The sequence below is a fragment of the Ailuropoda melanoleuca genome, chromosome 8, assembly GCF_002007445.2.
Source record: "Ailuropoda melanoleuca isolate Jingjing chromosome 8, ASM200744v2, whole genome shotgun sequence".
Lineage (NCBI taxonomy): Eukaryota > Metazoa > Chordata > Mammalia > Carnivora > Ursidae > Ailuropoda > Ailuropoda melanoleuca.
Window position 1 is genome coordinate 81,217,219 of NC_048225.1, and position 16,109 is coordinate 81,233,327.

Sequence of the window (16,109 nt, forward strand, 5' to 3'; positions counted from 1 at the left end):
ATGGTCACCACAGAGGAGGGTGGGGGGATGGCTTAAATGGGTGGTGGAGATTAAGGAGGGCACTTGTTGCGATGAGCCCCGAGTAATGTATAGAATCGTTGAATCACTACATTGTACACCTGAAACTAATATAACACTGTGTGTTAACTATACTGGAATTAAAATAAAAATTTAATTTAAAAAAGAATGTGAGGCACACCTGGGTGGCTCAGTCAGTTAAGTGTCCGATTCTCGATTTGGGCGCAAGTCGTGATCTCAGCGTCATGAGGTGGAGCCCCTCACTGGGCTCTACACTCAGTGGACAGTCCACTTGAGATTCTCTCTCTCTCTCTGCCCCTCCCTCCCCTAAAGTGCTATCTCTCTCTCTCTCTCTCTCTGGCTCTAAAAATAAATAAATAAATCTTAAAAAAAAAAAAAAAAGAATATGTGGCTCCTTCTTACTTTACTTTGAGCAAAGAAGCAACATGGCTGTTACCTTTAAAAGGTAAAAATTGAGCTACCCTATGATCCAGCAATTGCATTACTGGGTATTTACCCCAAAGATACAGATGTAGTGAAGAGAAGGGCCATATGCACCCCAATGTTCATAGCAGCATTGTCCACAATAGCTAAATTGTGGAAGGAGCCAAGATGCCCATCAACAGATGACTGGATTAAGAAGATGTGGTCCATATATACAATAGAATATTACTCAGCTATCAGAAAGAACGATTACCCAACATTTGCTGCAACATGGACGGGACTGGAGGAGATCATGCTAAGTGAAATAAGTCAAGGAGAGAAAGACAATTATCATATGGCTTCACTAATTTATGGAACATAAGAAATAGCAGGAAGATCGGTAGGAGAAAAAAGGGAAGAATGAAGGGGAGGTAAACAGAAGGGGGAATGAACCATGAGAGACTATGGACTCTGGGAAACAAACTGAGGGCTTCAGAGGGGAGGAGGGTGAGGCACTGAGTTAGGCCAGTGATGGGTAGTAAGGAGGGCACGTATTGCATGGTGCACTGGGTGTTATATGCAAGTAATGAATCATGGAACACTACATCAAAAACTAAGGATGGTGTGGTCATCAAAACTGTATGGTGACTAACATAACATAATAAAAAATTATTTAAAAAAAGTCAAAAGCCCTTTGTAAGTGTGAAGTGTTGTTATTAAATAGGAGCTTAGATCTTGAATACAGAGCAGAAGAACAGAGGCAAATAGACCTGAGTTCAAATCCTGACTTTGCTTAATATCTCAGTGGCTCAGGGATTTTTTTTTTATTAAAGCAGAGTTGAGTTTCAGAGTGCCTCGGTTTACTTACTGCAAAATAGTGATTATAATAGTAGTTTCATTGCAGAGTTCTTATAATGATTAGGTTAAGTCATGTAAGAGTTTATGGGTCACTCCATTCAGTGATATTTGTTGGTGACAGATGTGTGTGTATACAGATGTGTTCAGCAACATGTAACCTGTTATGTCAAGCACTATAAAGACAAGCAAGCTGTTATTTCCTACCCTGGGGGAGGTCATAGTGGACTGAATTCCACTGACCCAGGACCAGCTGCAACAGAGAGGTGAGACACTGGCCTGAGGCTTCCATGGGACACAAGTGGGACAAAAAATAGGTCTAGTAATTCCCAGACACTGCTCTTTCCAACGGCTCCCATTTCAGGTGAAGGGGAAAGGGCATTTCTTCAGCTTTCATGCCCCCTCTCTGGAAGGTAAGCAAAAGGAGAACAATACCATGTCAGATGGTATCTTAGTCCACTCAGGCTGCTCGAAGAAAATACCATAGACTGGCTGGGTTTTAAACAAGACATTCATCTCTCGTGCTTCTGGAGGCTGAGAAGTCCAAGATCAAGGCACAAATTGACTGACTATCTAACAAAGACTCACTTTCTGGTTCATAGACAGTCATCTTTTCCCTGTGTCCTCATGTGGTAGAAGGAATGAGGAATCTCTCTAGGATCTCAGTTTTTGAGGGCACTAATGCCATTGATGAGGGCTCTACCCTCATGACCCAATCACCTCCAAAGACCCCATTTCCTAATACCAACTTGAGGGTTAGGAATTCATCATATGAGTATTGGGAGGACCAAATATTCAGTTCATAGCAGACGGCAAATGGGGTGTTTCCTAATAAGGATGCATTGAGGCTTACAGCAAAAAAAAAAAAAAAAAGACAAAAAATAAATTTGAGGTTTTTTTGTTTTTGTTTTTTTTAATTTAACAGTGTTGTCTCATGGGTCACCCAGGGCAGAAAACCTGGACCAGTGAAGATCAAGGAGCTATTTTTCAATTGTAGAGGGAAATGCAGACCGGCTTCCATAATATTCCCCCCTACATTTCGATGACTCCTCTTTCAAAAAAAAAAAAAAGCTTCCTGTTGCAAAAACTCTTCCACACTCCAACAGCGAAAAATTTATGTGTGAAAGGAAGAAAATCATTTATTAACATTCTACCTCCCATTTCAACCTGCCACCACCCAAAAGACTAGACCCTGATAGCCAGAAGTTTCTCTGTTTAACAGATAGAGTAGGGGTGTTCAGAAAGGGGTTGGGGGCAATAGATTCTTCTGCATGAGAAAGGAGATACTGCTCCCAGGGCAGGCAGCTGTGCTGTGTACACAGCTTGCAGGAGTCAGGGTGGGCAAAAGGGACCCTGTCCTTCAGTTATTGTGAATCAACACTCTGATCACTGAATGCTACTTTTAATCTCAGAGGTGCAGACAAAATGGTGGGAGGCCGTTGTTTTTGTACCTCCCTCCACTGTTGCAATCCTCTCCCCTCCAGCGGAAGTGACTTCCAGGGGATTTAAAGGACTGGGATCCTTCTCTCTCCCCTTTTATTTTTCTCTTTCTCCAATTTTTGGAGCCAGACATCAAAGACTAAAATATTCAAAAGCAACTGTATATATGGGGGAAAATCAGAAAGTCGCTGCACGTGCCCAGGATCAGAAAACACCTGAGAACATCCTAAATTCACAGCTCTGTCTGGTCCTCAACAGAGGCAGCTGACCACAATCAAACAAAAATTAAGCAAAAACAAAACCAGTAAACTCTAGGGAAGGGAGGAATCTGATTTTTAGAGTTACCACCTTATTAGATTAAGAAAGAAAGAGGGAAGGAGGGAAGGAAGGAAGGAAGGAAGGAAGGAAGGAAGGAAGGAAGGAAGGAAGGAAGGAAGGAAGGAAGGATTATTGAGAGGGGCCTTGAGGAAAGTTCCCGACCTAAAATCCTCCTAATAAATGCATACTGAGCGTCCACTCGTCTTTGGCATTGACTAGCTGGTTCACACACAGTCCTCACTGTAAGTCACAATGCACCATGAGTCACAAGCTAGGCATCATTGTTGTGTATCATTTTTTAACTGAGGAAACAAGCTTGGAGATAAAATGATTTCCTAAAGGTGAAACTATGATCTGTAAATGCAATGTCTAAATGGAATTTAGTTTAGACAAAGTTTATACATTTAGGGCTGAGCACAGAGCTTGGCAGCAGTGGGGAAGGAGACCGAAACATTTGCTGAGGCACAGGGAGGGAATGGAAGAAGTTGCAGAGAATACTGTGAATCTAGGAAAGCTGGGGCGTTGGGGGAACCCCTCAGGGGAGCACAGGAGTTGGGAAAGCAGAGGAAGAGTGGAGGCTTCTGGAAGAAGACCAGGGCAGGAAGGCAGGCTGGGCCTCCATCAGAATTTTACCAAAGACCAAACCTGGGTGACAGCGAGCATGACTAGACTCAGAGGACATGGGCTTTCATCCTACTGTGCTGCATGCTTGCCGTCCGACCCTAGTTGGGCACGTCACGGACTCTCCTCCAGTTCTGCCATTGTCTCACCTGCAAGATGGACACTGTTTGCTTCACCCCAATGATGAGTTGGTACCTTTGCAGGTAGTTTGACAACTGCATGGGCCTTGGGAACATGGCCTGTAGGGAAGCTTCCAGATGGTTTCTTGACACCATCTCCTCTTTGTCAGATGCCCCACCCTCTTTGCGGGACACCATTGACATCTCAAGCTTTATTTGTTCAGGGTCAAATTATTTCGGAATGGCACCTGACCAGAACCAAATACAATACTGTATTATAATTATATTTGAATAAAAAAAAGAATTGTACTTGACTACATTTATTTCCTTCCCTAGATAAGAGAGATGCCAGGTAGGGAGCAGAACTCGCACCCACTCACCCGCACGGCAGAGCTAATCACCACCTAACCCTTGTTCTAGTCCCAGTGGTGCAAAGTCATTGTCTCCTTTCGACTGGGTTTTCTTATCCTTAAATGAGAAGGTTGGGACCAACAATCTTGAAGGTCCCTTCAGGCTCCAAAGCTGTGTGGTGGCTTGGAAGATCCCTCCTGAGGCTGTCCTGCCAGCCCAGTGTTCCAGTTCTTTCGGTTGCCCAATTAGCAGCATTTACCCAACTTTTTTGTCAGGTATGTGCTTCTATTCCAGGCATTCTGAGCCAATTCTGCAAATCAGACTTCTTGGAAGACTCAAATATTTTAACAATCTTCAAACATATGACATCAAATGTGCCATTTTCCCTTCATCCACCAACTTGTACTTTCATCCCCAAAAAAAGAAAAAAGAAAAGAAAGAAAGAAAGAAAGAAAAGAGGTACTGAGTCCATCTGGCATGATTTGCTTTGAATAAAAGCCCATCTGCTTATTATTTCTAATTTCATTGTCCTCTAGAATGTTTACAGAAGTTTCTTTCAATATTTATTGCACCACGATTCTAATTACTGATCCAGACCATCCGCGCAGACATGGTGGGGTGCCGGGCGGGGCTCTAGGTGTCTTTCTCACTTTCATCTCCACACTGCTTTACTCTGGGGGCACCATGTGGCCCTCGGCCGTCATCACGCCGCCCCGGTGTCATGCTGCAGGGGCCGATTCTGACAATCAGTCCCTTTATCGTGAGTCTCCCTGGGGACTTGCGAAGCCGCCTCTGATGAGTTTTTGCCTGCCTCGACACCATTATTGTCACAGGAAGGATGGAGATAATTACCTGGTTTATTATCCCGAGGCTGGCTTCATCTGGGAGCCCCGTGATCACTGGGAACAGAAGGCTTGTCTCTGAGTTTGGGAGTCCTGAATAGATGGCTAAAAGATTCACATTCCCCAAACGGTGGTGTCTCTGAAAGGCAAGGGATGGTCTCTGCAATGAAAATACTTCCAGCTGGATCCTTTTTAAATTACCTCCCCCCAAAACACGCCCCCAATCCAAAATGCTATTTTAAATTAAGCTCTTTTCCTCCCCAAATAAGTTCCCATTTCTGATCTCCCCAGTTCTCTTATAATGCTTTATTCTTCTCCTCTCACGGCTCTATGACCTCCCACAACCAAGTAAGTCCCGTTACTCCTTCTTTGCGGCTTCTTTGTGGCCTTTCCCATCTGTTCCACTCCATCGTCCAGTTTCCACTCAATATCCCATTGTCTCCGTTCCTGCAGGACTTCTTCCTGTCTCCTAGTCTCTCCCGGACCCCACCCACCATGCACTTGAATCTGGAATAACCCACATAAAATCCATCAAAATCCACATCTGATTTCATCACTCTCCAACTCAGCAATACTGTGTGAGTGCCCTTTGCCTTCAGGGTGGCGTCTCCATACCCGCTGACAGGCGGGATGCCCACCGTGGGGCCTCACAGCCCCCCGCCACCTGGCCATCCACTGAATCCTCCTTCCAGCCCCATAGGAGTGCTCTGGGGCTCTGCGGTCCCAGCTCTCCCTCACACACTGACTTCCCCGGCATGTGGAAAAGCCGAGAAAGAAAAAAAAAAGGCAGTATTTAAGGGGATGCCCGGGTAGCTCAGTTGGGTAAGTGTCTGCCTTTGACTCCGGTCATGATCCCAGGGTCCGGGGATTGAGCCCCGCATCAGGCTCCCTATTCGGCAGGGAGTCTGCTCCTCCCTCTCCTCCTCCCCAACTCATTCTCTCTCTCGCTCAAATAAATAAATGAAATCTTAATTAAAAAAAAAAAGACAGTATTTGGGTGATTCTTAGTTCAGACAGACATTTCGGAGTTAAAAGTGAATTCTACCCTATTTTTGTATGTGATGTATCATGACGCTCCCAATTCTGATACTCCCCCAGACCCTGGAAAAATGTTTCCACTGTGTCGTCCACTAAATAGGCCGCAGCTCTCCCTCAATGATTCAGAAGGAAGTTCTACCCCCCCCCAAAAAAAAGGGAAGACAAGAAAAGAGAAGGTATAATACAGGAAAGGCAGTGAGTATGGGTTAAAAAGGAGGGATTTGGAATTAAGTAGAACTGGATTCAAACCCCAGTTCAAACACTTACTAATGCTTGGCATTAGTCGAGCACATCACTTAACCTTCCTGAGACTGCCTCCTTATAGCAAACATGACTAATATTGCTTTGCAGGGTTGGCGTGAGAGCTAAAGTCACCACACATGGAGTTTCTTTGGTAACCCAAGTGAGAGCTGATAAGAATCTGAACTAAGACCTATTGGTAGGATTGAAAGGAGTGCAGAGATTTCAGAACTATTTAGGAGGTGAGATCATCAGGATGTGTGCCTGGTTAGGAAGAGAAGGGAGAGGAGGCAGTGATGAATGAGTCCCAGATTTCTATTATGAATGAAAAGTCAAGATTTGATTTGTAAGTTAGAAAGTCTAAGGGTACTGGGGTGCCTGGCGGGCTCAGTCAGTGGAGCATGCAACTCTTGACCTCGGGGTTGTAATTTCTAGCCTCACATTGGGTGTAAAGATTATTTAAAAATAAAATCTTTAAAAAAGAGTATTTAGATGTATATAATACTTTTGCTGTGAAACATTACAGATATTCTCAATTTTCAGACAATGCTAAATCAAGGTTTCATCATACCAAATGGATAACAAAGAAAATACTTAATTTCTAGACCCTGAAGCCTCAGATGGACAAGTTTTTCAGGCAGTAAGAGATCTGGTCTTCAATTGAAGCATATTCTACTGACATTCAGTCCCCAGGAAATGACACCTCTACAAAGAAGACCAGATGGAAGGGGGGATCCATCTGGAAGCAAAGACTGTCATATTGGTACGGGACAAATGCCTGTGGTCCCAATGGTGGGACTGTGATCACTGGAGAAGATGGACAAGTGAAGTGCAGCAGCTTGACCGCGCTGCTGCTAACCAGTCCCAAAACCAGAGTGATGAAGGACTGCACCTTGGGGCTGACCCTGTTTGAAACTCTTCATTAAAATTTTCAATCACAAAATAGTCCAACATGAGTTCATTTCCAATCTTGGTCATTCTGGATCATTCACGTTTTTTGTTTTTGTTTTTGTTTTTCTCAGGCTCTACTAACTAGAACCAGAAAAGTTTACATGAGAAAATGGAAGATGGGGGGAGTTGGAAATGAGTTTTAGAGGGAAGGCAAATGTCAGGCTTACGGATGTGGTCTGCATTTGTAAGCAACAGGGAGTCACAGAAGGTTTTAGAGCAGAGCCATGATGAGATGAAAGCAAATTTTTAAAAAGAATAGTCTGGCAGAGCTGGGCAAAATGAACTGACTTGAAATCCACTCAAATACTGAATTATTGTTGCCATTCTAGTTAGACCTTTCACTTTCCCCATTAATTGCATCTTTAAACTTGGGTCCCTCTAAACTCCCTGAAAATATTCTTTCCTGAGAGTTCCTAACTCTCTATCTCAGCTATTTTTAACCAGAGGAGAGGCAAAGGATTTGGAAATCAGTTGGCATTTCTTACAGAAGTAGTTGCGATATTCACAGGTTGGGGTGGACAGTGAGGTAGGTAAACTGGGGTTTATTTCCAAGAGGTCAGTGATGCCAAGTGTCCCGAAGACACTAAGAAGCCACATACAAAGACTCGTCCTGCCCAAAATGCCTGCAGTGCCCTGGGTGAGAAGCATGATATCTGATCTCTTTTGTTGCCCCTCTCTTTGTCTTCCATAAATTTTCTCCTTCTATCTCCAGGCACCCCGCCAGCAGCCTGATTAGCAGGTTAAACGGTCAGTCAACTGTCATCGAACTCCTCCCTTGATTCAGGAGCAACTGGAGGAAAGCCAACAACCATTACTGACCTAGTTGCACAGCACTTAAGATTTCCACAGCGCTTTGCAATGGTTTCTATGAGCTAATTCTCATGTCAACACATGCATTGAGTGAGTTTTGTTATTTGTGGTTTGCAAGTGAAGAGACTCAAGTACAGAAGATTTGGAAACCTGTTCATGTCTCTTACATTTAATTCATAGAACCAAATTGTAGGAAGCTGTTTTCAAAGTCACAATAATTCTCTCATACCTCTAGGACATTCACTTAGTAGGGTGCCATTGGTGACAAAATTTTAATATAAATGTCCATTGCTTTTTGGCATTTAAATACTTTGAAGGCCTAGTGATGAAAAGTGAATTGCCCTCTCCACTGGTTTTCATTATATTGAAGATATATTCAAAAGGTTTTTTTTTTTTAATCTCTCTTAAAAGCTGTATGTTTTATTGCCATCTCTATGGACCTCTCTTTGGATGTCTGTCACATTTCACTTTGTATCACTTGGCCCCTTTGGGGGACTGTTGTATCTTCCTAACAGATGGGAAGTGTTTTGAGGGCAAATGGTCTTTTCTTTTGTATTTGTCCAGACACTATAGCAGGGCCTCACCTGCAATAATGACTTATTAAATACTTGCTGATGGATTGGTGCTCAAATTGTTGGCCAATTCCACAGCATAAAAGGTTTTACTTCCTAGGAATCTACTCTTTGAAAAAAAAAAATCCTATGCCCCTATGATGTCCCTGTTGTGAAAAGTTACCTTTCACCAACACCATCTCTGAGCTCTGGTTATTTCTCTTATGGTGGAGTCTCTGATGCCACAACTGCCAATCCCATCATCTTTTTTCCACCCAGAAATTTACTGCGCCAAATATGGCTGATAACTTACCCAGTGGGGGTGTGGTAGGTGCAGAAACGATCACAATTTTCCACTGGTCACTATGTCCTTGACCTTTGCAATGTAACTTTGCATCTACTCCTATCAAGATGTAGGGTCTATTTTCATATCCCTTTGAATTAAGAATAAAAAGGAAATCCCTTAAGTTGATAAAGAAGAAAGGAGCTCTGCCCAAAAACCCAGAGAAAACCTCACACATAATCAATGCATTTTTTCCTAACTTTTTTGAGTGTAGCTGACACACAATATTACTTTGGTTTGCGTGTACAACAAAACGATTCAACCTCTCTATACATTATGTTGTGCCCACCACAAGTGTAGGCACCATCTGTCACCATGCAACCGTGTTACGATATCATAATCAATGCATTTTAAATGCATTCCTTTTAATACTGGAATAAGACAAGGGTACTTTCTACCACTGCAGCTGCCCTACGGAGTCCTCAACGTCTTAGCCAATGAAATAAGACATGAATATTGTAATGGAAAAGCAAAACTGTAAATGTTTTCAAAAACAACATGCAAGGGGCGCCTGAGTGGCGCAGTCATTAAGCGTCTGCCTTCGGCTCAGGGCATGATCCCGGCGTTCTGGGATCGAGCCCCACATCAGGCTTCTCCGCTATGAGCCTGCTTCTTCCTCTCCCACTCCCCCTGCTTGTGTTCCCTCTCTCACTGGCTGTCTCTATCTCTGTCAAATAAATAAATAAAATCTTTAAAAAAAAATGCAAGAATTTTATAGAGAAATGTTAAAAATTTTATAGCGAAAATTTAAAACCCATTAAATCATACAAGTTCTGATTAGTGGAGAAAAACCCAGTGCTCATGGATGAGATTATTTAACACTGTGAAGGTGTAAATTCTCCGCCCAAATTAATTCATACATTTAATGGAATTACAGACAAAATTTCAGTAGGCTTTTTTAAACATCTCATCACACTGATGCAAAAATGAGTATGAAAGAATAAAGGTCCATGAATATTAAAGACAATTTTGAAAAACAAAGGGCAGAAGCCATCAATATCTGTTTCAGTTTCCCAGGGCTGCTGTTACTAAATTACCACAAACTGGTTTAAAGCAACAGAATCTATTCTCTCAGTTTCGGAAACTAGAGGTCCAAAATCAAGGCGTTGGCAGAGCCATATTTCCTCTGGAAGCTCAAGGGGAGAATCCATTCCTGGCCTCTTTCAGCTTCTGCTGGAAGTCAGCATTCTTTGGGTTTCCTTTTTTCCTTTGGTTCTCCTCGGCTGCATCACTCCCTCTCTGCCTCCGTGTTCACGTGGCCTTCTTTTCTGTATGTCTGTATCTTTCCCTCTTTTGTCTCCTATAAGGACACTTGTCATTGGATTTAGGACCCATCTAGGTAATCCCGGTAAATTTCATTTCAAGGGCCTCAATTTTTTGTATCTGTAAAGACAAGACTTCAAAAGCACAAGCCATATGGTAAAAAATTGCCAGTTTTGATTACATTAAAAGTAAGAATCCCTTCTTCCTTATAGAATTCCTAATAATATACATAGATACTCAACTGTCTGGAAGGTGAAGCTTAATTCCCTTCCCCTTCAGTGTGAGCTGAACCTCATGACTCACCTCCAAGAACAGCATATGGAAAGGGAAAAGGTTTAACTTTACAATGGAGAAAACTAGGAGACATCACCCAAGTGTTCAAGGTTAACATTTACCAGCGATAAGTGATATTGATATTGTAAACCCCTCGATATATGATAAGAAGCTCTCTTTACTTCTGTAGTGCTCTTCCAAGAAATGCATAAGCCCAGGCTAATCATAAGAAAATAGCAGTCAAACTCAAATTGAGAGACATTCTACAAAATGCTTGACCTTCAACACTAAGGTCATGAAAAACAAGGACAGGCTGAGATAGTGTCACATATCAAAGAAGACTAAGGAGATAAGTCAATTGAATACAATGTGGTATCCCGGGTACAGTAAAAGGACATCAATGGGGGAAAAAACCTAAAATCTGAATAAATCTGTGGTTTTGTTAATAGTATTATACCAACATTAATTTCCTGGTTTTGACAAATGTGCCAAGTTATATAAGATGGTTAACATTAGAGGGAGTTCGGTAAAAGGGACATGGGAACTCCCTGCAGTATCTTTACAAGTTCTTGGAAATCTAAAATTATTCTAATATGGAACATTTGCCATTTACAAAATAATCTGAACAAAAAAATATCAGAATAAATTTATATCAACTAAAATTTACAGAAATTAATGTCTAAAATATACACAGAACTCTACGAAATTAATGAAAGAGACAAGAAACCCAGTAGTAAAATGGACAAGGATATGATCAGACAAATCCTAGATGGGAAAATTCAAGTGACCAATAATATATCAAGGGATGCATTACATTATTAATAACCAGAAACATGGTGAATTAAACCAAAGAAATATATTTATATGAATCAACTGGAGGAAAAATGTATATTGATGAGGATGTAGGGATATAGGAAACCTAGTTCACTCCTGCTAGGAGAGGACAGTGGAAGAGCCATCCTGGAGGGAAGGTTGGCAGTGCTACGTGGGATGAAGTATGAAATTACCCTGTGACGTGTGATCCCACTCTAGGGCTAACGCCCCAGGAACACTCACCTAGGGTCATATGGGGGCATATAGAAAAGGAGAAAAGGATGGTCCTCACAGTGTTGTTTGTGGCAGCAAAGCATTGAGCCAACGACGGTGTAGCAAGCAAAACGTGGTGGACACACACTCTAGAAGATGCTGTAGCAGAAGAACTAACCAGAAGCACATTCACCAACATGGATAAACCCTGAAAATTTACACAGAATAGAAACAGTAAAAACAAACAAAATAAAAAAGCATATACTAAAGTACTATTATGTGAATCTACATATCATACATTTCAATGATATTCTAAACACAGTAGTATGCATGTTTACTGTACATGAAGGAGACGATAGGTGTAGGGATGGGCATGAAGGTGGGAAATACTGTAATTGACCTGAGAGACCATGAATAGGTGGATACCATGAGCTCCTTGGGATGATGACTTCAATTCTTTGCATCTGAGGCCCAAACGAAAGCGGAAAGGGCAGACGGCAGACGGAGCAAGGATTTGAGGAGATCACCTGTGAGCTAACACTATGAGTTTTAGTGTGGAGAGATGTGGGAACATCTATATTTTCTGCTCAGCAGCCCCCCCCTTTTTTTTTACAGACTGATTACAAAATAAGTCATTTCTTAATGTCCAGATAAGCAGGGTATGGCGGTACTTGGTTTCATTACAATAAGATATACCCCACAGCATAGCATGACACTCAAGAGTAATTCTTTCTAAGACCTTTATAAATCTCCCCAATTCACAAGGAACCACTAGATCACACAAGTTCCCCCATAACATGCATATACAATGAGTGAAAAACATTGTTTCTTTGAACGGCTGGGGGCAGGGTGTTACATCTATTCACCAGCTGTGTAACCTACACGACACTCCGCATCCCGGCCAGCAAGTGCAATTCTAGTTCATGCTTCAACAAAAATACAAATTATAATATATTTTGAACCTGGAGGGTCATTTGCAAATAATGAGAAATGCAAATTTTAAATCAATGTAAGTCCGGGGAGTGCTATACCGTGATGGCCACTCTGGTACCCTAGAAGAGTTACTGCAGCTTTTTTAAGTGTTTAATATAATCTCTGAAACAACGGAGGCCGTGAGCAAACCCTGATCATTTTGATTGACCATTTGGCCCGTGGCTCAGACCACTGCAGCACGGACTCTAAGCAAATCACGGAAGATTGAAATTCTAAAAGAAGCTGTTGGTTTCAAAGCTTTTAATGATTCAAATTTTCAATCAGCAGTTTTTTTCCCAGTTCATTACCCACAGACTCTGTGGATCAACCAATGTGTGCAGCCCATCTCCTCCTTAATTCCTCTCGTAATACAATCCTGTCCATCACGTTACCCAGCCCTGAAAAACAAAGCCAAGATATACATGTTAATTCTACCTTCATTTGCTTTGGCAGCATTCCAAAAGCATGGGAAACCAAGTACAAACCCCCACCCTCTCAGAAAGCTTCAAAATGAAGCCGCTGATCAAGCCGTTGATTCCTTAACACAACTGGACTGATGGGAAATTGCACGTGCGCTGGCAACTGCGGCTGAGACAAGTGAGAGGTGCCCGTGAACAAAGAGGGGGAGAGGAAGGAATCTTCAGCCTTGACTCAGAATCCTGTCCATCCCACAGGGTCACTCTACCTTGGGAGTCAAGAGATGGAAATAACTTGGCTTTGAAACACACACAGGCTATTCGGGGAAGCAGCCGACAATTACAAGTAGGAAGGGGGATACGGGAATAGGTTCCTACTGTGTAAAATTGTATGTTATTGAATTGATTGAGTTGTCATTCAGAAAAGGTGATTTTGGAAATGAAGCTAGCGGGGAAATAAATAAAGCAGAAATTCAGATAAGATTCATTCATTCAAGTCGTGCCACCGTTATCTGTGAAATTAAAGGGTTGCAGCTTGTAAAGTAATATGATTAAACAATGGGGTTGACGGTCATTCCTTATTACTCTTTTCTATAAATTATCCCATTTTTCTCTTTGGCTCAGTGACTGTCACTTAGCAGAGTCACTTGCTCACTGAGTCACCTGGAGCTGCGGGCAGCCAGGACTTGGTAATATTAAGTTACATGAAACTGATGAATCACTAAATTCTACCTCTGAAACTAATGCAAAAAAAAAAAGAAGGAAAAAAAAAAAGAAATCCCCATGTCATCTTAAAGGTTTCTTAGAACCTGCTTCTCAACCATCACCCATCCTGACCTCCAGCCTTCTCAGTGTCCCCACCAAGCTGTCAGGTCCCATGACTGATGATGAATGCAAGATGTAAGGATCTCTGGCCCAGCCTGAGGGCATCTGGTGAGCTAGTCAGTAGTAGCACGCATTGTGGTTTCTAAAGGCAGGTGGCAAACTCCTGTTGAAAGTCACGGGAAATCAACTCTGGATTGTGTCTTTTATGTAGTAGGTGGTCAATAAAAATGAGTTCAGTGAATGAAGGAACTGGCATTTCCTTGCAATAGCAGGAGTCAGAGGGAATAAACATCAATCAGCATGGACTTCTGGCAGATTTGAACAGAAGAATAAAACCCCAGCTAAGGGTGGGAGCAGAAGGAACAGAGCTTACTTCCTAGCAGAGAGAACTGGCAAGGAAGTGGCAGGTGTCCAGGACTTCGGCCATGGAGACCAGGGGTCAGAACAGGGCTCCGGTCCCAGCAGGCAATGCGAACACAGGATGAGATGAACACAGCAAGCGATGAGGAAGTGCGTGCACACTCACGGTGCACGGGTGCCTGGTCAGGTCAGCCCAGCAACAGACAGGGAGCACTGCAGAGGAGGAGGGGACCTTGGGGCCCGCCCCAGCTGAGCAGGGCCCAGGGGGACTGCTGAACCAACTCTCCTATTCACATCTCCACCTTCCAAAACTGGCTCCCAGGCTGGTTTGCATTTAAATCGTGGGCTTTCCCCCGTAAGGTATTTAATGCAAAAGCTTGCTCTAGCGGAAAGATCACAAAGGAGGCAGTTCTGCCGTGACCTTCATGTGCCCTCAGACAAGTCACTTAACTTCTCCAAGTCACAGGTCCCTCCTCATAATTGGGGCCAATGATCCGACTTATTGGAGCGTTTGAGGATAAAGAAGAGTCCACATTCGGAAGCACTCTGTAAAGAATGTAGTTCTTTGTATGTTTCGTATTATTTCAGTGTTGAATGTGTCAAATTGAATTTTCTGTAATCATAGAAATAAAGCTTTAGTTTCAAGAAATTTTAAGCATCAAGCAGGCAAAATGAGCTTTGGAGGGAGCCAGAGAGGTTTCTTCTCTGGGCCCCTAAAATCAGACTGCAGTTGGCATCCCCCCGATGCAGCTCGACTTAATCAGGCTCTGCCTGAATCCATGATCTACAGACTTGTTGGAAGTACAGCTGAGTATCTGCTGGAGAGCATGTAAATAAAACCTTCACGGGGTCAACAGTTGCTCAGTTTTACAGCCTGTTCACATGTAACTTTTATGCTCCATTATATATGGCTTCTCTGCCTTTGGAAGTCTTGGAACGTCGTTATGTGTGGTGTCCTCTAAGTGACGGGCTGATAAACAGTTATTTACTCACTAGTTTTCAAGGCCCATAAAAACCTTTAAACTGGAAAGTTGTCCCTAACTACCCATTAGTGGTCATGGTAATTCTTCCTAGCTGGATGTGAGCCAGTTATCCTGACAGCCTTAGCGGCCCAGGGCAGAAGGGTGGGTGGGATGAGGAGGAGCCCGTGGTTCCATCGTGTTGTCTAAACCAAAGGCCGTGTCTGCCATCGATGCATCCCATGGTGAGAAAACAGCACATGCCTGCAGTCTTCCTAGCACATGGCCCATGTCACAAATATGAGAAGGTTCCAGGAAAGAACGTGAGTGCTATAAACAGCACCTGCTACTGAATCAAGTAACTGAACCCTCCATACCCACCTTCTGCTGGTTTCACACCAAAATGACTGTTCAGCCGCCTGACGTGATTGTCAGGCACAGACAAGAAAGTCAAGTATGTTTGTTCCAATTCCTGCTGACACCGTGGATGCTTCTGGGATGGAAGGCGAGTCCCTTCTCCATTCTGGGGGAGGGGACAGTCCACAGCTTGATAACGGAATGGATCCAAATTTTACTTGCAAGATTGTTGGTTGGAATCTGCAAAGTATTTTTAATAGAAGAAACATTATAAATAAGAGTTTGAAACTGTTACCATGGTTATCATAACAATAGTTCCCAAGTATTGAGTGCTTATTACTTGTGAGAAACTATGCTAAGCATTTGCTATGTAATATTCATGAGATGCTCACAGCAAGCCCACAACCTGAGGTTTACCCTTTCTATTCATAGCTGAGACTACTAAGGCTCAGAGAGGCTAAGGAACTTGCCCAGCATCACAAAGCTGAAGTTTGAAGCCTGTGCTCTTGACCACTCCTCCACAGGCAGTGGGGACCCTTGCGTTTTTCAACCTTCCATAGTCCCTAAATTTAAAAATGAACAGTTTGAATTGTACAGTCAGGAAGATATTTTATCAGCTTTCTAGACTAGCCTTGAGAATCAATGCTAACATGCGTCTGCACAGAGGGCCAAGTGAAAGATGAGAAAGAATATGGAAACTAGGGGTAGAGGAAGAAGTCAGAGACAAAGGAAAAGAGG

The 16,109-nt window shown here is 42.8% G+C and overlaps 1 long non-coding RNA gene across 1 annotated transcript; it reads right to left on the reverse strand.

Annotated features, from left to right (window-relative positions):
• Positions 1 to 5,005: 5,005 nt before the first annotated feature.
• On the reverse strand, positions 5,006 to 12,833 carry LOC117803415. Its single transcript, XR_004627260.1, has 4 exons — positions 12,763 to 12,833; positions 11,513 to 11,690; positions 8,891 to 9,011; positions 5,006 to 5,126 (listed from the first exon to the last, which is right to left on the reverse strand). It is a non-coding gene; the product is annotated as an uncharacterized LOC117803415 (long non-coding RNA).
• Positions 12,834 to 16,109: the final 3,276 nt, after the last annotated feature.